This window comes from Harpia harpyja, chromosome 8 (assembly GCF_026419915.1).
Source record: "Harpia harpyja isolate bHarHar1 chromosome 8, bHarHar1 primary haplotype, whole genome shotgun sequence".
Taxonomy (NCBI): Eukaryota; Metazoa; Chordata; class Aves; order Accipitriformes; family Accipitridae; genus Harpia; species Harpia harpyja.
The window spans coordinates 29,488,349-29,511,038 of record NC_068947.1 but is presented as its reverse complement, the minus strand read 5'-3'; the positions used below and the strand labels follow the sequence as shown (position 1 = coordinate 29,511,038).

Here is a 22,690-nt window from a genome sequence, read left to right as displayed (position 1 = left end):
TATGCTTGGAAAGTTGCCTACGAGTTACATATTTGGTCTTTCTGCAATCATGGTGATCACAGTATCACGGTATAAATGAGGCTGGAAGGGACCTCCAAAGGTCTCTAGTCCAATGACCTACTCAAAACAGATCTAATTAGATCTGGTTGCTCAGAGCTGTGTCCAGTCATGTCTTGAATTCCTCCATGAGGAGATTCCACAGCCTGTCTGGTCACTCTGTGCCAGTGTTTGACCGCTCTCATGGTAAAACAAACAAACAAATTAAATAAATAAATAAAAGTCCTTATATCTAATCAGAATTTCCCATGTTCCCACTTATGTTTGTTCCCTTTTGTCATTCCACTGTGAAGCTCCAAGAACAGTCTGGCTCCATCTTCTCTGTATCCTCTGGTCAGGCAGCTGTAGACAGCAATACGATCTCTCCTGAGCCTTCTCTTCTGTGGGCTGAAGAGGCCCAGCTCCCTCAGCCTCTCCTCCTACGTCCTGGGCTCCAGCCTTTCAGCAGCTTGGTGGCCTCTGATGGATTTGCTCCAGTATGTGATTCAGATCAGAATTCTACTTTCATTTCCTTATATATATATTTTTTTTAATGGATAAGCCATGTCTGTCTTCAATTTACAGCTTTCTATTGTAGCTATGTATCCACTTGTCTAACTCCAAATTGGTTTTGATTTCTTTTTTTGTCCAGCCTGGATAATTTAATAGAAATAGTTCTGGTAGTGGAAAACAGTGAACATGCAACTGTGTTTTGTTTTACCATGAAGTTTAGCATAGTGCCTAATGTACAGACTGAGAGATTGGCTGAGGAGGGAAGGGGTATCTGGAGATCACCTTGTCCAACTCCCTGCTCAGAGCAGGGTTAGCCAGAGCAGGTTGCTCATGTCCATGTCCAGTTGGGTTTTGATTGTTTCCAGGGATGGAGACTCCACAATCTTTGTGGGCAGCCTGTTCCGGTGTTCAACCACCCTCACAATAATAATGATTACGTTAAATGAAATTTCCTGTATTTCAGCTTGTGCCCATTACCTCTCATCAAGAAGACTTTGGTTCTGTCTTCTTTACTTCTCCCATCAGGTATTTATAGATGTCGATAAGATGTCCCTGAGCCTTCTCTGCTCCAGGATGAACAGTTCCAGCTCTCCCAGCCTCTGCTCATATGATAGATGCTCCAGTCCCTTAATCATCTTTGTGGTCCTTTGCTGGACTCACTCCAGTATGTCCATGTCTCTTGTACTGGGGAGCCTAGCTTGGGACCCAGCATTCCAGATGTGTCTCACGTAGGGCTTTGCAGAGTGGAAGGATCACCTCTCTTGACCTGCTAGCAATGCTTATCCTAATACAACCGAGGTTGTCAATGTGTTGCAAAGGCACGTTGCTGGCTCATGATCAGCTTGGTGTCCATCAGGACTCAAAGTCCTTTTCTGCAGAGATGCTTTCAAGCTGGTCACCCCGCAGCGTGTATTGGTGCCTGGAGTTATTCCTCCCCAGGTTCGGGACTTCGTATTTCCCAGTGTTGAACTTCATGAGGTTCCTGTTGGCCCATTTCTCTGGCCTGTTGAAGTGCCCCTGAATGCCACAGCTCTTTGGCATATCAATGTCTCCTCCCAGTTTTGCATCATCAGCAACCTCACTGAGTGTGCGTTCTGTCCCATCACCTGTGTCATTGAGGAAGATGATTAAAAAAATATTATCCTTGGTATCAACCCCAGGCGTAGACCACCAGGGACTGGCCTCCAGCTGAACTTTGTGCTGATCACAACCCTTTGAGCCTGGCAGTTCAGCCAGTTTTCAGTCCACCTTGCTGTCCACTTATCTAGTCCATATTTCATTACTTCGTCTATGAGGATGTTATGGGAGGCCACATGAAATGTCTAAAATCAAGGTAAATGTTCACTGCTCATTTCATTAGAGAAGGCTCTTGGGTTGGTGCAGCATGATTTTCCCTTTGCAGTCCCTATGCTGACTACTCCCATCATTTCCTCGTCTTTAATATGTTTGGAATGTTTTTCTGGAGGATTTGTCCCAACATCTTCCCAGGGGCTGAGGTAAGGCTGACCGGCCTGTAGTTCCCTGGATCCTCTTTCTAGCCCTTCTTGAAGATAAGGGTGACATTTGCTTTCTTCCAGTCCTCAGGAACCTGTCCCAGTCACCACTAACCTATCAGAGACCATTGAGAGTGGCCTTGCAGGGGCATCTGCACTCATGGGCAGATCCTGTCAGGTCCCAGGGACTTGTTTATGTCTACTTCAGTTCATTTAAATGTTCTCGAACCTGATCCTTCCCCACTGAAGCTAAGACTTCCTTGCTCCAGATTTCCCCTCATGTCTCTGGGGCCTGGGATTCCTGTCTTACCAGTAAAGACAGAGATGAAGAAGGCATTGAGCACCTTGGTGTTTTCCATGTCCCCTGTCACCATGTCCCTCACTCCATTTCCATAGCAGGCCCACATTTTCCCTTGTCTTTCTTTTGCTGCTGAAATATCTGTAGGGGCCCTTCTTGTTGCCCCTCACATTCCTCACCAGATTCAACTCCAGGCGGGTTTTGGCTTTCCCAGTCCTGTCCCTGCACACTCAGACAGTTTCTCTGTGTATATCTTCAATTAGAAAATATAAACTTGAACTGTCGGGAATATATGATGGGAACAGATTACTTAGGTTAAAACTAAGCACCCCAAAACCCCCAATAACATAAATATACAACACAACAAACGTAACAGTAATGACTGTGATCTAGAAACAGTAGTTTTTTTCCTAGGAAAAACTTTATATTAGTATTTTTTCTGTTCTGTATGGAACATGCCTGACCTGCCAGTGATAGGCAGCATGTTTTTTACCTATTTGCCTTTGTTTCCTTCTTTGTCCTACGGAGTTGATTAAGATAAGATTAACTTATGGTCCATAGCTCCTTAAGTAAAGTTTCTAACTTTCCTTGATTATTAACAATGTTTTTTAGTCATGTGTTATTTAAACAATGGCCAGATATTGGAGTAGGTACTAAGTGCACTTCCTTATTTCTTAAATATATTTGAACCACTTACAAATAGTCCTACCACATTTTGTTTGATAAATAAAAGCATCTCTCTTCTGGCCCCAGACTTTGTAGGCAAAAATATAACCCACATCACCTTTGGAAAAGGCTGTATCTCACTTTTCTAGAGTATAAGTATATGCTAAGAAGTGTATCCCTGGTGTACTGAAGTAGTCTCAAGTTTACAGCTATCTTTATCTGTCCTGCTTATATAAACAAAAGTTGAAACATAGGTAGTCCCTTGGTGGTCCTTCTGTAAGCGACAGAAGCTTTTAATCTTTATCTTAGTTTAATTTGTGTCCAGTATTCTGCATGGTTGGTTGATATTGTCAGCCCAAAGCTGACGTTGAAGTTAGGTAATTCCCGCTTACTCATTATCCTCTTGAATGCTTAAGTGAATGTGGTTTCACTGTACGTATGGAAAGGATCAATCAAGACAATCTTGGATTAATCCCATTACATTCTTTGGTCATGGTTATGGCTTGCTTTGTTGTCGAATTCACACAAACTGTGAAAAGACAGTATTCTGTTTGTGGTACTGTCATTATAATTTATTATAGAATTTCCTCCCATATAAAAACGTAAACGTATCCTTCATTGCATCCTACTGCTCACAGATATTCAAAACAGAGACATACCAAAGATTTTGCATTATGTTACTTTAAAAATACTGTCTTTTAGGTACTGATCTTACGCATATGAATATGTATAGGGTCACCTTGATAAGCTCCTGTCCAGTTTGTGGAGCTGCTAATTAACTTTAGTTTCACACTTAAGTTTTAGGAAGTTCAAGACTTCTAGTGAGGCATCTAATTCAAAACTTTTCACTACTAATGGACGTTAAAAAAATGGGGCTCTTTCTTACTCATCAGCTACTAGAGAGCTCATGAAGTTAGTCTATGCAAAGCAGCTTAACATAAGGTGCATTTACCTTTCTCAGTTCAAAAGTATTAGCACAATATTTACAGGATCATAAAAAATACTTCTCGTTGAACAAGTGCTTTGATGAGCAAACCTTCTAAGAACATAGAGGTGTATGGTATGCACTGTAATTTCAAGTTGAGGTGTAATCATATTTTTTGATGTGTCAATATGTAGGGGAGTAATCTGTTTCATTTAAAGAAAAAGTGAGTCTGATTAATTTTCACTGGGTCAATTGCTGTCACTAATCCAGAGTCTTTGTCAGCTTGCAGGCTTTCTTGTGTGTTGTGTTTTTCACACTTTTGCTTAAAAGGCAGGTAAGATGATACTGTTAGCATTTTCTGCTCTTGTTTGGTTTTTTTTGTTTTTTTTTGTTTTTTTTTTTACTTGGAACAATAATGAGAGAGACTTTTAAAATAGCTGCTTTTAGCAAATGCTATTTTTTGCATGTGTATTTATGGGGAGACAGATGGCCAGAGAAGGATAGAATGACTTTGATTTATTTACATTAATCGTTTTTTTTCCCTGTTTATGGTGGTGTCTTTAGTGTCACACAATGAATAAGTCTTGAAATTCATTCATGAAATAAAAACTTTGATATTCTGGGCAAAAAAAAGAGTTGTGCTCTCCGAAAGTTGGTAGAAATGTTAAAGAAATGTAGTGTATTGTGCTAAGCTTTGAAGGAAAAAAATGTGACTTTGTGCTTTCTGAATATTTAACCAAAGAAAAATCTCTCCGGACTGTGTCATGTCCACAGTATGAGCTCATCTCCTGTGTTTCATATTTGGATTACAGGAATGATTCTCTCTCCCAACTTCGTGCATATTTCCTAGTGGAGTATCGTTGCTATGTTTCTTTTTACTCATATCACATGTTTTTAAATTTTGCATTCTAATTCTCACTATTTCAGACTAGTATTTTGGTTGATATTTCTTAGCAAAACTTCATACAGACTGAAGTAGTAAGTCTGTGGTTAGGATAAATACCACATGAGTGGTATTCTGTGTGAATACACATTCAGTGGTATTTCAATAAATGCCAATGAGTGGGTGTGTTGTCCTGAGGTATACAGGAAGGTAACTCTAATAGAGTGGCTTGGACTTGCAGTGAATCCACATTTAACAATATTGTTATAAGTACCTGGCATGCAGGAATATTTCAGGACTGTCCCCTGCAGGCAGTCAACACGATAAAGAGCATTAATTCCAGTAAGTGAACATACACATGAGGACTAAGAACTTTGGAAGCTGTGTACTCTGTGTGTGTGTATAAACACATTATAATGATTTTATTTCCTAGATTTTCTTTTCAGTATTTCAAACTACTACAGCAGTGGGAACTATTTTGTGAAGTTTAACTCTAGTGTATAAAATAGGTGACGTCCTCAGAGAACTAATGTTGCAGAGTCCATAGAGTCTGGCACGGCCTTTTTGTAGACAGAATATTTTAAAAATAATTAAAGCGGCTCATTTTCTTCGCTTTGGTAAGAAGGTTTTGATGGTTTTGTGAAGCTTAAAGTTTGACCAAGAGGCAAACCCCAAACTGTGCGTTACTCTTAAAAGGATTTAAAAAAGAGCGTAGTGTGAAAAGCAACTCAGCCACGGGGTGGGGGGGAGGAACCAAAACCAAAAAATAAAAAAAAAACCCCAACCCCAACAAACCAAACCAACCAACCAACCAACCAACCAAAAAAACCCCACCCCAAAACAGACCCAAACGAGAAAAGCCAGCAAACAACCGACAACCCAAAAATGTTTCTCCCCTCCTCCCTCGCCAGCCGGAGCAAACCGCAGTGCCCCCTCCCACGGCTTCCCCAGCCTCCCTTCGGCGGCACGGGGGGCGGCAGGAGATGCTGACGCCGGCGCTCGCCGGCAGCGAGGCGCACGCCGCCTGCGCGGGGCCCGGCGCCGCCTCTGCCTCCCAGGCGCCGCCGCAGGACGGCGCGGGGAGGGCCCGCGGCCCGGCCCGGCCCGGCCCGGCCCGGCCGTCGCGCCCCTCTCGGGCCCCGCAGCCCCCGGCGGGTCCCTGCCGGGCTTGGCCCCGCGGGAGAGGCCCGTCCGCCGGCGGGGCCGCGCCCCCCGGCCCGGCAGCCGCTGGGCGCCCCCGGGCCCCTCCTCGCAGCCGGCGAGCGCCGGGGTTTCTCCCCTTTCGCCCGTCTTTTCCCTCGGCGCACGGGGGGCTAGGAAATCGGAAATGATCTTAATTAAATGTTTTCTATACGGAAACAACCGGGCCCTTTTTGTGTGAAGCGAAGGCAGCAGACCTTATCACAAAAGACAAAGGCAAATATTTATCAGGGAACAAAAGATGTCCGCGGTTGCTTGCAACGGGGGGAGATTTTTCTCTCTCTCCTGGTGAAGATGTTTAACAGCGTAAGATGTTTATCGGGACTCCTTGTTGAAGTTCTTTGTTTCCCTGTAAGATCTACAAATGAAACTGCTTTTCTTTCTGTGAGGCACACAATGAAATCCATGAGTTAAACTGCAGAGAATGCAAACACCTGCTTGTCCCTCTGTTGACTTAGCGTTTCAAGAAGATCTTTTCTGTTTCACATGATAATGGTTTGGGGGCTTGGGGTTTTTTTATATTTTTTTTTTAATTTTTTTTTTTTCTGTGAGGAGAGAAATGGTCATCTTGTCTGTCTTCCCTTTATGTCGCTTCTGATGCAGCGTTTGTCTCCGTTAAAGGAATACCAGGTTGTTAAATAAAAGCGTTCCTTCTCCCACAGAATCATGTGTCATCAAGTGAATAAGCTATTAGATTTTACCACTTTGCCTGTCTGGTGACTGCTTATTTTTTGTATGCTCATTTTTAGAAATGCTCTGGTTGATAAGCTACGTGTCTGACAACTTTACATTGTAAGCTGTGAAAGAGAGGGAGGAAACATTAGAATCCGTGAAACTCTGTACAGCGTTTTTGCCTGTTCCCCTTAACTATTTCATACATGGAAACACAGTATTTCAAATATATTTGAATGCTGATTAGCCAGTGATACACATACGTGTATCCTTAATACTAAGTGATTTTAGTTGGTATTTGAAATGTACAAATGCTTACTTTTATGGGTATTCATCCCCAAAAGCTAGGTCATCGGTTACCTACAAAATCTTGTATAAAAGTTTAAGACTTTATAATACAAACCCCCACTTTCTCCAAGTTGTGAAAAGACTAGTTGGAATTAAATTAATTCACATGGCAAACATTCAGCCTCATAATAAGTATTATAAGCTGATGTTATGGCACAGATTTCTGGCACTAAACAACACAATTCATAGCAGTGTCTGTGATCCGGTATCTGGGTTTTTATTATAGTTCAAAAGATTTGAGGAATACTTTAAAATATTTTTCCATGGCAATTTACAATACAGCTTTACAATGATGTAGGCTTTTAAGTACAATGCTGTAGAGTAAACTTACTGCGTCATCACTGAAGTGTTATACTCAGTCAGGGCTTCTCTGCTTAATATATTTCATAAATATTTGGGGGGATGTCTGGTTCTTCAAATGACTATGCTTGTAGATAGTCCTGTTTATCTGAGAAAATATATTCAAGCTGGTGGGACTCCTGGGAGCAAGCACTTGCAGAATCGACACCTATCTATTTCATATACGTCATTAAATTTTGAATTAATAATGTAAAATAAGCTTTGCAATGTAACCCTGATTGAAGTATTGTTTGTTGTTTCTTCATTCATGAGAATAATATTTTTCTCAAAATTCTCTCTCTCTGAAACGTCGCTGAACTGCCTGCTTTTGAAGAACACTTCCTGGGTGTGTTTGTAAATTATTTACCTTTGTACAGAACGTAAAGGTATCAGTTTTAATGAAATCAAATTATTTTAGTTCAAATTTAACAGAAGAGTTCTAAGATAAAGATGCTGTATGATTCTTTGCTTTTGTGTATCTATTTTAGAGTTTGCATTCTATTTTTCTTGAATTACTGAGTCCAGATAGTTTGATACAGTTTCTCTTTCCTTAAAGTTGTACAGAGAAGCAGGAAATGAGATGGTCTCAGGATGTTCTTAAAACAGATAAGATTAACCTTTTTTATTTTTGCTTGGCATTCTCAATTCAGAGTTTTTTCTTTACTTTCCCACAGGTAAAACTTGTTCTATGATAGCATGCAAAATTTCTCATACTAAAGCATTTTGTATTTCTGATAATATTAGAGTGTGTGGTGGGAAAATAATACATAAATATAACAAAGTATATAGTGTTATAATTTTTCCATTTAATTAAATGTTATTATCTAGGCTACCTTGGCTTGAACTACTATCATTTTCTCAGGCTCTCTGACAAGACACAAGTACTCCAGTAGAGAGAGATTTCTTCTTCAGAAACGCAGAACATATTCTGTAGAAATATATTCTGTAAAATATTCAATGGCATATACTTTTGGACTGCTTTTGCCCTCAAGATAAGTTTTCTTCTTAAAAAAATAAACTGCTCCAGCTTTCTTTTCTAGCAGTATACGCATTATTTGAGGATTTTATTATTTTGAGTTTTATAAATACCATAGTGAATTATTATTACCAGAGAAGCAGGAGAGTAAAAAAGAAGGGGGGAAAAAAGCAAGAGGAAAAAACTCTGAGACTATGCCCAAGTTCATAAAAAAGCGCATCTTTTAAGATAACTTACTGTCCTGCTTACTTCTATCTGATAGCATATTCATAATATTTCTTTTATCTAAATATAAAAATATTCCTAATGGTTAACATGGTCAACAACTCAAAAATAATGAAAACTGTACTGCTGTTGAAATGAATTCACTCTGACATTAGAAAGTAGTTTGTATTATGTTAATGCATTGTTGGTTGTGATAGCAATGCCGACCATCCGATAGGGTGGTTGGTGGTGAAGAACCAGCTTTTTAAATTTATTTTTTAATGTGAGCAAAGTATTTAGAGATGAAAGGGAAAGATATTAAAATATGGGTATTTTTGGTACAATTTTGTACAGATGGGACTGTAATTAGTGACATGGGAATAGTATATATACTGAAATATTTGAAATGCTAATTAATTTCTGCTTCAGTTTTCTAAATGCCAGCTGTAACTATGGATCTCATTTAACAGATGCTAACACAGGGAGTAACTTCACTCCTGGAGTAATCCCACTGAGACATGGAAGTAAAGTTAAGGCTCAGGTACTTAGGCACTGGTGTAGATACAGTTCTAGGAATTTGCTGGATGCTGCTATTAATGACTTTCTGGGACTTAGGTTATAAACCATTTGCATTTTGAATATATTTGGTTATACATAAGTGAGGTTATTCACTAATTTTCTTTATCAAGATTAATGGAAGCCTTTAGATTTAAATTTACCACTGTTTACAATCCCTAAAATTTCATTATTTTTTGAGAGAGGAGGCTGAATCTGAAATCTTTTTTAGTCCCACAGAGCTCTTGTAAAATTTGAAAGATGCATGTGAAATGGTTTATGAAACTATTTCAATTAGTTTTGTATTATTTTCCAATGGGACGTATTATATACATAAGTGTTCTAGTAACATTAATAACGTCTCTAAAATTCCTCAAATCTACTTTTTGAATTTTTAAAAACATCTAAATAAAGTATCTGTTTAAAGTAAGTTCTATACAAGCAAGGGTTTAATTGGCAGAATGAACTGAAATAATAACTTAAGGCTTCCATCGGCATCTTCCCTCTGTGAAAATGATACAAACCCATTAAAAAGACAATCTGTTTTAGCCTATCTTTATTTATTGTTAAAATATAAAATCAACTAAATACATAAAGGTTCTTTTTTTCTTTAATGAATATTTAAATATATGTACCATTTATAGTTCCATTTTTATTTAATGGAAAAATTGCATTTCACTTCAATGAGAAACCCTATGTTTTTTCAATCCAGTTTGGAAACTTAATGTTGAACTTTCAGGTCAAATGTAATGTCTTCGTATTTGTCAAATTAAATATTATTAATATCCTGAATGACTTCTTCAGTCCCATAGGACTTTTCTACAAGGATGTAGTAGGAATGGATCCAAAAATGTTCAGTGTAATATTAATGGAAGTTACTTTAAATTCTTTGTCATGTAACAGGAAATATGTTCTTTTTTGTAGCACTTTGTGGCTGTTGAACAATTCCATAAGATTCTGTAATAGAGATACAATTCTGTTTTAGCTTCAGAAATTCTAGGATATAGTAATATCCACCCCCAACCCCCATAAGTACAGAAAATCCTTACAGGACAAAAAAATAAAGGCATGAAGGAATGAACTACACAATAGCACAAATTCTCCTCAATTCTTGAAAAGGAAACTAAGCTTATTATCTTGGGTTGTTTTTTTTTTAATTATTATTACTATTTTCTTTCTCTTTTTTTTTCCCCAAGTGATTTTAAGATGCTTTAAAAGTTAATGAGAAGACAGAAAGCACATTTTGAATCAACTTCTGAATGCTTCAGAATAAATGAAAGAACAGCCTGATTCTATGCTTCCTTTTGAAACTTAAAGTTAGACCGAAATATTTTTGTGTTTCTTCAGATGCCTTTTCTTCTCCTTGGTTTGAAAGCGCTGTAATTGAGTAGTGATTTGTTTTGATAAGAACTAATATAAATGTAATTATAAAAGGGTGAGTAGAGAGGACAAAAGCCTGTACTGTTTCAGATTTTCTAAAATACTGAATCATTGTTTTCTTTACATTTATGCTATCGTTATGTCAGCGCAAAAAACAAGGATGTGATTAATGCAGGACTTAGAAGGTTAAGGTGAGGTTTCAGGCTGGATTCAAAAGCAATAAAAAGTGTAACAGGAAACTTCATATTGCTTCACATTAATGTTCAGGGCCAGATCATAACTACTGGAAGGATAAGAGAGTGTGAAGTCATTTGCTGTCTGGGTTTACATGTTTTTTTTGAAAGTACCATGGAAGAAACAACATACTATTTTTTAGGAGTTAATAGGGATTGATTTTTAAAAAAAAAAAAAAAGGCTCCTTGCTTTGTCAACCAAGACAATTAATTTGCTTCTTTTGGTGCATTTTTCAAGATTGTTTCCTGTGCAAATTCAGAGGTGGAGACTGGAACTGAGGTGGCTAATTACTCACAGTTTTATGGAAGATAAAACCGCCTAATTTTCAACGTTTTCTCCCATACATCTCTTACTATTGCATATTCTTATTTTGATAGTTATTACAGCCAAACAAATACATGAGAGGTCTCCATCTTGCCACAAATGTACTGTGCTTTACTTTATACGGTCATGTTTGTTTTCTTGATGTGAGTGGAAGGTGGCAGCAGTTTAATCAAGTCAGTGTATGATGGGCTCTGAGAGGTTTTCACTTATTCCTTGAAAAAAGGAACCATTCCCATCCCTGTGTGATGCATGAAGTGGTTAATGCAATACCTGCACTGAGTATGCTGCGCTGACATCTGGAGGCTTGCTGGAGTAGAGTGAATTTTTTGTCAAGCTTATCATTAACTTACAGGATAAAACAGGAGTAATAACTATATGTACACAGCATGTATATGATGGAGTGTGATAACATTTAAAAATAATGACAAGTGAGAAATTACTTTAATAAAGCATATATGTGTCTATATATACACACATATGTAGAAACGTGCCAATTGCTAGGTTAAAAAGCTGTTAAAAAATCAGACTATAATTCTGTTTTCCATTACAATTAATGCCTAAGGAGCCAGGCTGTGTTGAACAATTTTGCTTAGTGATGGGCAGCGTAGCTGCCTTTTTTAAAGGCAAAGCTCAGATTTTGAGCTATGCAACCTTCCAGCAGAGGAATAGTATTTCCCTATAGCATAATATTATAGTGCTGGGCATGCCAGGGTGTGGTTGGTCGCTTGTTGGGGTACTAGGAACAAGAGTAAAACTGTCTAGGAAGCAGGTCTTCTGGGACACAGAGTAAAAAACGTCTTTTGCATGAAAGGAGAAGATGAGTGAGATCTGTTCTGTGTCTCCCTCCTGGGCTGCCCTGCGCCCCGGCCGTGTGGGCTGCCTCTCAGCTACCTTCAGGCACTTTCAAGAACTCTCTGTCTCCCTCTTCCTTCCCACCCCATATCTGCAGCATCTCGATACAAAATGCAAGAGAATACACATCTTTTTGGTGAGATTTCAAACCAGTCTTGACCTATTTATGCCAGAAGGGAAGAGTCTCTGTGTGTGGAACCTTGGCGTGACCTTAAAACTGCAGGTGAGAGAGAGGACGGTTTTGACGAATAGGCAAGAAACCAGGGCAGGAGAAATTCCAAGGTGTTTGCCTAGCTGTGAGGTGGACTTTGTTTTTAATGATGGGAATAAGACAACAGAAGAGGAAGAATTCAGGCATTTGTTTTCTCTGTAGTCTGAGTAGTACCAGAAAATTGTTCATGTTTGTATGCAACTTCAGGAACAGAATAAACGTGTTGGGTTTAAGGATGTTGCTAGCATCTCTGTTGTAGTGAAAGATGTTTGTTAAAAAACTGCATGTTGGGGATAAAATTAGTTTTAAATTGATTTGTCTTCAAATTGGTTTAGCCATTCAGATTCAATTTTATCTAAGACATTGAGGGGTTTCTAGACAGCTCCTTCCTGAATATTACTATGGGGCTTTTTGGCATTATACCCAAATTAACAGCATGCTGCATCATTAAAAAATAAAAGACCTGCAATTTTTTCTTGGCGTAGATTTCTGCAAAGCGATAAAAGACTCCCTATGTTGATTACAAATACTGTCAAATGTTTACTTTGCTCTATAAACTTGGGCCATTTCATGCTTGGATACATTATATGTGGCCTCTTAAGACCTTTTCCATTTTTCTGCTTGTATCGTGTTTGACCAGGGTTTCAGTTCTTATATGCAAGACAGATTTTTGAAGGACAAAACCAATGCGCCCTGCAGAGAAAGCAAAGGCAATGAAGGCAGTTATAGGCAGGATACACATTAGTTAGGAATCTTGGATTTAGTTAACGGCTACTCTTTTATTGATGGAAAGTTGCAGTTTCCCAGTGCCCTCATTTCCCCATATTTAAAACAGGAATAAAATTGACCTGGCATGCAAACAAGTAATGCTGTTCTTTATTTCTGCACTGAAATACTAGAATTTCTTTGCTATGAGATATTTGTTCATTATTAGACCAAACACAAGTTTCTCTTTCTCCAGTTCTAATGCTTATACAGAGAAATCCCCAAGCCTCATACATTGTAGATGTTCCTAACTCTTGAAAGTATCAACAGAAGAACCATATGCAACTTCCCAGTGAGGGCTGTGCACCCCAAATCCCTTCCTTCATGATCCCATATTAGCACAAAACCTTCCCAACCAGAAAGTGCAGTCTTCAGATTTTATGAATTGTAAAAAAGGATTAGAGCTGGCTAAAAGCTTCTCAGAAGTGTTGATAAAATTGCCTTTTGCTGTCCCTGTAATAAAGAGTCAAGGATGGGCTACCTCTGCCTTGAGCAGGAGAGGAGCTGACATTGGACTTGTTCTGTGGGACAGTGCAGGGACTCATTTCTCAAGTATTAGACTAGTTACTCATGTGATTGCAGGTCACATCCTAACCCCTAGATCCGGCTGAAAGCCAATAATTTAGTTTCATAAAATAGGTTTGTGTTGTTTAATTTTGCTTTTGCATTTTGTTGCAACAGAAGCATGGCTTCTCATGCCTTTTGGTGTAGCACATGGATAAAGGGTGTAGCACATGGGAAAAGGAGAACCCATCCTGGAGTAGCTGGTGGACTGGAATCCCGAATGCCTCTTGCTGTGCTTGAACACAACAGGGATGCAATCTCCAACTTTATTTTCTGCTCTTAAAGTTTATAAAGTTCTACTTTATAAAATATGTTCTTATGAAAGGCTTGTATTTTTACTTGTTTAGCTAAATTTTTTGCTAGCTCATTATTAGTAGCATTCAGTGGATAGCTTTTATGCCATAGCCTACTGCTATGTAGGATTATTTTCCAGATATCTTTCATGTTGAGTAACACACAATGTCAGATGGAATTGACATTTATGAAATATAGAAATATGAGTGTAATGTTCCTACTGTGAAATTCTGGAGGCAGGTAGTAAGAAATTTTAATCAGCCATTAAATAATCAACAGTTACTAGTTCACAGAAGGTTTTTCAAAATTTTAATTTCTTTGGTTTCAGGATATTGGAAGTTACAGATATCAATTTCAACAGGTCTTAAGGAGTTGGAAGTCTGACTCCCATTGAATTTAAAAGTAATTTGAACATTTTATTACCTTAGGCTTCCTTGAAAATCCCAGCATGCGTGGGTTGGATTACTTGTTCCTTTACTACTGAAAGCAGTGAATTGTGGATTCTAAATTTCTAGTCCTTGAGAAATGTATGGATCTGGATAAGGAGAAATGAAACATCCTCAGTTAAACTGAATTCATGGAAGACTTTGTAGAGGGACTTTCAAATACCACATAATGAGTAAATTCAGTTTCATTTTTCTTCTTGTTCATCTTTAGGGTCCATCTAATTCTGTGGAAAAGACCATGAGTTCTCAAAGATTTCATAACCTTTTACTTTTTGTAAGTTGCATAATTTAAATAAGAGAACTCCTCTGTACTGGGAAAAATTGTGGTGTGAAGACTGTTTTCTTTACTGAAAGCACTTTTTTTTCTATTCATAGTGCCAACAGAAAAAAAGTACTTGCCATCTCTGTCTATCTCTAGATATCTAAATTTATCCTTGGGCTGTTACCTTGAATTGCTCTCAAAAATATTCAGACTAACTTATTAGCCAGTTACTCTTTAGTTTATTTTTGAGTTAATCAGTCTAAATTTTGGGGAGGAAATGTTTTCAGTGAATAAACTTCTCTGAGTATACTTGTTACCTTCTCTTTTAGTATCATCTGATCAATAATTTCAGCCACCCATCTCAACTCCTTGGTTCATACTGCTTCTAGGCTACATACAGTCTCCATTAACTTCAGAAGCAGTTCATATGGATGCATGTGAAACAGACTTGCAGAAGAAATCATCTCTATTTATTGTGTGTCGTGTCTTGGAGCACATGAATCGGTTTCATTTCAGATGAAGCTAATGTGGCAGATGCTCTCCAGCTGGGCATTCAAACTGCAGAAGGAAACTATAATTGAAATGTTCATAGCGTAGGCATCAGGTTCTCAGTACCAAGATGTGGCCAAAATCACCTGTAGCCTGGCAGGTAGGGCATTTCCTTGAAAAGGGACTTGTGTGTATTGATTCTTTCATGCACAGAAAATAAATGGCTCAACTTTCATACTGTCTGAGCAACTGGTCTAATAATTATATTTCTGTATTTAAAATAAGAAAAAAAGGGTTGGAGGAACTAGCCAACAGTGTTGCCTTTCCTCTTCCGTGGTTGGCATAACTTTTAAAGAAAAAAAGGTAAACTGGAAGGAAACACTGTTGAAATCTAACCTAAAGAGAGGTCTCTCTCTACAGGCATTATCTCCTTGATAAAGGTGCCCTCCTACAGTTCTGAATAAAACATATGAGAAGTGAGATTAAGTCCCGTCCTTAGTATTCCCTATTGCCTAACTTGAGACAGTGGTCTGATAAAGCATGCCAAGGACTTCTGTACTGTCTTCTTCCGCCCCTGCCTCCCTCCTTTCCTCCCTCCCATCCATCCATCCTTCACTTCAGTTTAGGGCAGGCAGAGCTGAAGGACAGAAAGGAAAAGGAGGAGTTGTCCTCCTCCTTTTCCCTAGGCTGATACAATCTCTTCCATCCCTGGACTTGGGATTGTTTGAGCTAGCGGCTACCACTCGCAGTACAGCAGCCTCCCAGCTCCAGCTTGCTTGGCCTTGCGTGAGTCCAAGTGACAGGCCTGAGTTAGCCCAAACTGCTGTGCCAGGAGGACACCTGAGATTTCAGTATGTTTGTGCTGGGAGATTGGGTGGGAGGTGAGTTGAGGGTCAAACTCCATGTTTAGAAATGCATAGTCCTAGGCTGGACACAGCCTTGGTCTCTGTAGTGTATAAAGGCTCCTGACTAATGGTAAAATAGGAGCAGGCCATTATTACTGGGCAGTAGGATGAGATCTGCAGGGAGGGCAGTATTCTCCACTTCAGAAGCATGAGATGTATTTAGCATGGTTAGGGAACAGTCGTGTCAGGCTTTGAATCTGCTGTGGTAAGCCAAAAGTTCCCTTGCCAGATTCTATCATGTAGCCTCTTAAAAAGTTACTAAATGTCCTTCCTTTTGTTCTGCTCCACAGTTCAAACTAAAACATGCCGCAGAAGGCTGTCCATTTTGTCAGAAGTTGGCATTTTTAAAAGCAAAAAGTGGTAATATGAGTGATTTATCTCTGAAGACACATTTCCTTTTGATAGTTAGATAACAGTAGAATAATGGAGATCTTTCAAAGTAGTTATGCAAAGCAGCATACTATTAAGCCACAAATATAGTCTAAATTCAAAAGATAAAATTAGGGTACTTTAACTTCCTCTGTAGTCTGTTTTGTATATCACAAGATGACAGCTGTAGATCAGAAGACAGACATGCTCCTGGCAAGTGATGTGTATATGTGAGGAAGAACTTCCTGTGAGATATTGACCTGGTCACGGTCAGCTGCTCTGAAATTTGTTAAGCAATCTATCTAATATGTCTAAGGAGTAGCATATCAGAATCAATCCATCCAAATGCCTCAGGAAGATCAATAAAAGGATAATAAATCCGATAATTCTCTGTGATCTGCTCTGGTGTGAAGCTACTGGGGAAGCCTTATACAGTATGAAGATTAATTCTAGTACACATGTGTTAGGGTGACAAATGCCCTGCACCAGAACTGTGGCTGGTGAAAAATTCATTTCAAATTCATTTTCAAACTTTATTTTCTGCAATAATCTGCTGTCATGAAACTGAATGTCAACAAATGGCAATTGCTGAGCATGTTTTCAAAACTGAAATAGACCCAAAGTTTACAGAAGGAGCTTTCCAGCCTTTTTTTGCTTTTGTTCAGCAAAATTTCTGTTCACCAAAAGAAACATCTCTGGCTTTGATATTGTTCTAATTTTTAAACCATAGTAATTATAACAATAAACCATTTTTTAAGTATAATACAGTAAATACAAAGTCTGAAGGGGTAATAAATATATTTAGATAGTTAATATCCTTACCAGATTAAGAACATTAGTTATCAGTCCTTTATGAGAAGGGACCCCCCCCCCCCCCATGCCTCCACCCCGCTGTTCAGGCGCAGTCCTGGGAGTCAATAATTTTTTGGTTTCATTAGACTGTGGTAGGTATAGAATCTGTATAATTTAGAAATGATGGCACATACAGTTTGTTTATTATTTTCCAGTTGTTACACCAGCTCAAACACCTTTAGGAATGAATCCTAGCACTTCTGCTTCTGATTGAATGACATGAGAAAAGTGACCTTTCTCAGGGCAAATCAGCACATCTAGGAAATATTTTTGCATGTTTGAAAACCTCAGAATTCGATTTGTGAGCTCCATTCTAAAAATGTTCAAAGATTTGGGGACTAGCTGCATCTCTTCAAATCAACTCCAGAGGCTTCGAAGATCAAGGATAGTACTTTAGCCATCTAGATCTTGGTCAGTGAAAGAAATTGGTATTTATTTTAAAAATAAAGAACAAAAAGTTGAAGATTCAATTTACAAAAGTAAAAGCAGAGCAACTACTAATTCACATAAAACACTATTTTCACAATCCGAGTCTGCTAAATTGCAGCATTTGGATTATAGACTTTTTAAAACTTTGTAGATAGTGATTTTTTTCACATTCCTAAATTTTTGCTGCACTAAAATCTGACCATGCTTTAAAATCAAACAGGATACTCTTTGTCCTCTTTGTTCATATCGCCGTACTATCATAATTTCTGCCTTTCATGAAACTAGATAAGGAAAAATTTATGTTGAAAGCAAAGTAGATCATGGAATCGAAGAACCTCCCTACCCCCAGTCAGTGATGTCTTGTTCCTCAGAAACACACGCTCTGCTGATGCCAGCTCACAGGGCTTGTTGCATTGTTATAAATTCAAGTCAATGATGTCTAATCTTCATGGATGCCAATTCTGGGATGCATCTCTGAAGAAGAGAATTCAGTCCTACTTTATATGTCAACTTTAACTGCAGACACTTAGTGTTGCACCCTTTCTGCTCCAATTAGTGATATTTCAGTGAAGATAATAGGTATAATTTCATTAAGCCTTTGCCTGCAGGCTTCTTGGTGTCTAATGGAAGTCAGCTCAAAAGTTTAGGTGGCCGGTTTTAATAAGTACAGGTATCCTTAAGCAAATTCAGCAATATAACACATTCTGGATGAAACCAAAATGGATTTCAGGCAGTAATACTGGTGAAATAAGTAAAGAAGTCTTTATAATCTTAGTGAGTTGCTTCTTGGGTTAGCCCGTAGTTGTATTGCCAGAGTTGTCTTCAGAAACACCAAAATGGCACTACCCAGGTAATTTGGGAGATTGTATTGGAGCACTGTAATCATTTTTAGTACAAAAATGTCAGGATTAGAGAGGAAGTATTTCAGGTTCTGGTTTCTAGTGTTTCTCACTGTTGGGAAAGAAAAAAAAAAGACAATGGGAAAATAAATGAAAAAGAGAAGTTAGGACTTAGTCTATTGCCATTTGAAAGGAGAAGGGAGAAGACAACACCTTGGTTCACTTTCTGTATTTCATAAGCTGTCAGTTCTTGTTTGTTCCTGTCACCAGACTGTAAATTATCTGCTGTCAAGGCATTGAATTGTGAAGGAGTATTTTAGCAAAATGATACATCAAGGAAGCTGTAATGGTGGCACAAAAGCAAGGATAGGAACATTTGCTTTTATCCAACAAAGAGATACTGGTTTAAGATGTTCACACTATCAGCATAGCTACTTTTGGAAATAACCAAAGATGGCTTATAAAATATTTTCTTAGTTTGTCAATAGCAAATTCAGATGTTGTGTGTTTATTTAGCATGTGGACAAAGCTAGCATAAAACCATGTTCAGACTAGTGGAGTAGGAACTGTTTTGCCTGCTGTGCTTTTATTAGCCCACAGATTCATCCAGATCATTAAAGTTCAACTTACCTGTACAAGTCTCTTAGAATAAGGTGAGATAGCACTAATGCAAATCAAAATCAGCTTTTTATAGCAGTGTAGAAATACACATTATTTCTGATTAGTGGCACAATGTTTCATTTCTGCCCTTCCCCTCTCTGTGAGGGTTATTTCCTAACTGGAACAGACAAATTCAGCTGCTGGGTTGCCTCATATGAAAAATGATGCAATATGGAGTTCATACATTTGAGGGCTCACGCTTGTAGGCAATATGTTTTTAATGTTCATAGGTAATACCAGTAGATAAATAAATAAACAAATAATGAGGCCAAATAAGAAAGGAAGGATGGTGCTTTCCATAACAAATTGATATTCAGAAGTGTCACCCCAAGTGGACAGAGATCAAGGATCAAGCAGACTAATTGAATGTTGTTATTTTCTGTCACCTCATTCTGAAGCTGGAATGGGAACACACTGCAATGTGATGGAGTATTGAAAGTCCAAGGCACATTAACAGCACATAAAACTTCCAGACTGTGTATGAAGAAAAAGCTTATTTCTACTTTTAACACTTTTTTTTCCCCTTCTTTTCTGAGTAAGCTCTCCTCTGTTGAATTTTTGTAGTGCCAAAATATTTATAATTAATCGTCATGAAGGACTGCATTTTGTACTTTCATTTTATGTATTTTGAGACAATAATCAAAGTGACAGTATTCTTAGTTGTAAATGCCATAAAATCAGTCACCTTTGCTCAAGTAGTTTTGAATGTTATCATTTTTCATAGTCGTTTGTTGGGTCTTTCACACCAATTCTTGGAAAAGGGGAAGAGCACTATAACGTCTATCCAGCCAATGATGACTATTCAGCACTGTACAGAATGTATTTTTCAGAATATCCACTTTTCCTGTTTGTACCAAATTTTTTTGGACAGACCTGAGATCATCCTTTCTTTTCTGCATGCTTTGGAAAAAGACCAGCATCTAGTTCCTCAGGTGCTGCTCTGATGATTGGCTGAGAAGATGAAGCCCTGAGAGCGTAGTGTTGAGGTTTCACTTCTGAAAGAGAATAAATAATACAGGACTGGGTCTCTAGCTTGTTTGAAGCCAGGGCTTGGCTGTGAGCCGAAACTTACTGCATCTTTCCTTTAGAAAATTGTTCGATCCATAGAATTCTTAGGCAGGGCTTAAAGATTTTATTTAACTGTTTATATTTTACTTTTTTACCTTAATGTGGAAAGCAGCAGGACATTGATATTTCATGGTAAATTTGTTCCTATTACACTTACCTTAAATAAGAGGTTATTCTCATTCCCTATCCAAGAGAAAAACTGTGGTAACATTTAGCATATGATGTCTCAGTACCATAAGATTTTGCTTTGGTATTTTTTTCCCCTCCCATGAGCTCTGTTGTCTCTCACAGAGTTTGGTTTTGTTTTGCTTTAGGAACAAAAAATTTTATTTCCATTGTAGCTCTACTTCTGACCCTACACAAGACGTTGATTTGAGATGGGTGTGCTATAGTCCCTTATTAAAGACTTACTTACACTTTATAACTTTGAACATACTTTATATTTTCTTATTCTATGGACTTTGATATTTTGCCTTCATCATTTATATATTAAATGCCAAGTTTGTTCAGCTATGAAATAGAGAGTGCTGGTGGGACCCTGTTCCAGCATATTTAAAGTGCATTGGATCTGACCGGAGTTCCTTGACACAGATGAATTTGTATCAAGCATTCTGGGTAAATGTTTATCCCCCGAAAGATCTGATTTTTTTTAGGGCAGTAGTACATGTTTCTAGTTATTCTCCTATGCCTGTTACTAAGATTGACAATCACTGTGAAAGTGAATAGGGACATCGTGTTATGAAAAGTAGTTGAAGAGATATTCATTATGTGGTTTTTTTCTTTATGGTACATAGTTATATACCCTTTTCTCACCAGGTTGAAACTATGTGAAGTGAAGGAGAATGTCATACTGTGGTACAATTATTGAATTTTGTATTGAATGGCTACCACTGAGGGACTGAAATTTCAATTTATTCCATAAGCCACATAACAAAAGCAACAATGCCAGTGCCTGATTGAATTAAAATCTGCATTTCAAGGGTTAACAATGTTATGCAAAAAGTAGTTGAAACCCAATAATTTTACCTATGCATGACTTTGCCTATGGGGATTTCTGTGCATGCTAATAAAGAAAACCAATTAGAAGCATGACAGGCTTGTTTTCTTGTTTGGACCTACTCATCTACAGTATGTGCATGACTGACATTTTGAACCATGGGTCTCTTGAGGTTTAGTCTTGTAATCTCATATATATATGTCCATATAAGTAGATACCCAGACATGATAAACACATAGACATAATTCAACACTTGAGGTTAATGAAAGGGATGTGTACCATACTGGGATCAATTGCCTTGTATTTTTGTGTACCTAAAATATGTATTACTTTCAATCAAAAAAAAAAAAATTGCCTTGGAGAAATAATTACTTAATTATTGGATACATCAATTATAAGGAAAATATTTTATTTGCATTCTGCAGGTAGGCACTTGGTTTACAGACTTCTTAGAACAAAATATTGAAAATATTTATTTTCTGTCTTCAGTCACTAAAAGAACTTCAAACTCGGAAAGACACTTTGTTGCAAGACATTTTCTATTTGCCCGAAAATGATATACTTTAACTGTTGTCGGCATACCTTTAGTTAGAGTGCTAGTGAGGTTCTGCTACTCCAAACAAAGAGGGTAAGGGATATATGAAGTCATTGGTACTTTATACAATAAAGGATTAAATCAGTCTCTTCTAAACTTGATTGCCACTCTATTGAAGTTATGCATGTTTACACACTATCTTGAATTTGGCTCAAAATCTGCTGATGACTGTGAAAAGAGAATGCCTGAAAATAATGTTTATAAATTTTATATATTTTTTTAATGGGGCTTGTATTCATTGTAGTCTCAGCTTGTTCTTTAATAATCAACTCCTCCTTCTCCACTTCTCCTTCCTGTGTGTGTTCATATTGGTTGTATACAAGTCCATGTGGATTTAGGAGCAGAAGTCAGTTTCCACTTTGGTTAATGTATTATCAAAAAAATTAATGAAATTGCAATAATATGACCTTCAATTTGTCATACACAGACCTCTTTAGTTCACTTATGTCTAATTCTACAATGCTTATCTTCACACTACAGTTACTGCATATTTTGAAACTGTTACCATGGTATTCAACATTCTGTTGTATACTGGATACTTGGCAGTTACAAGAGAACTTATACACCAAAGTAACAGTGTCTTTACTTCCAAATGGTTAAAATCAGTTTTTTCAAAGAAAGGCACTTCATTATATTAATAAACTGGATCAAGTTTACTGATGATGATGCATAACCCATAAAACATGGCTTGAACTCTAGATGTCGAGTTTGCCAAGTTGAGGAGTGGTGAAGTTTTTTTTTTTCTTTTCCCTTATAAAACATCAGACTTGATAGGGATGAATTAAACAACAATAATCTTGGAATTACACAGTGCAATGTTTTTACAGAGTCATTGTTTCTGAAAGAACTGTGCATTGTCTTTATGTTACAGGCCTGGAAAGTAACATTTTCTGTAGATGTCAGCTTCTGTCTTGTGTGATGCCCCATTCTGGTGATGCCACATGCAGCACTGAGTACTACTGGCAGATGGAAGAGGTCTCTTAGAATAAGGTAGGTTTCTTTCTTTTTCACAAGGGCACAGCTTGATGAAGTTCCTCATAATTACTT

General features: G+C 37.9%; 1 long non-coding RNA gene across 3 annotated transcripts in view; it reads left to right on the top strand.

Moving 5' to 3' along the window:
- The window catches only part of LOC128145097 (uncharacterized), a 245,604-nt gene that overhangs the window by 30,543 nt on the left and 192,371 nt on the right, over window positions 1-22,690 (top strand). For all 3 annotated transcript variants that reach the window (XR_008236346.1, XR_008236344.1, XR_008236345.1), the window contains one exon: window positions 22,515-22,633. This is a non-coding gene — a long non-coding RNA (uncharacterized LOC128145097). The remainder of the gene's footprint in view (window positions 1-22,514; window positions 22,634-22,690) is intronic.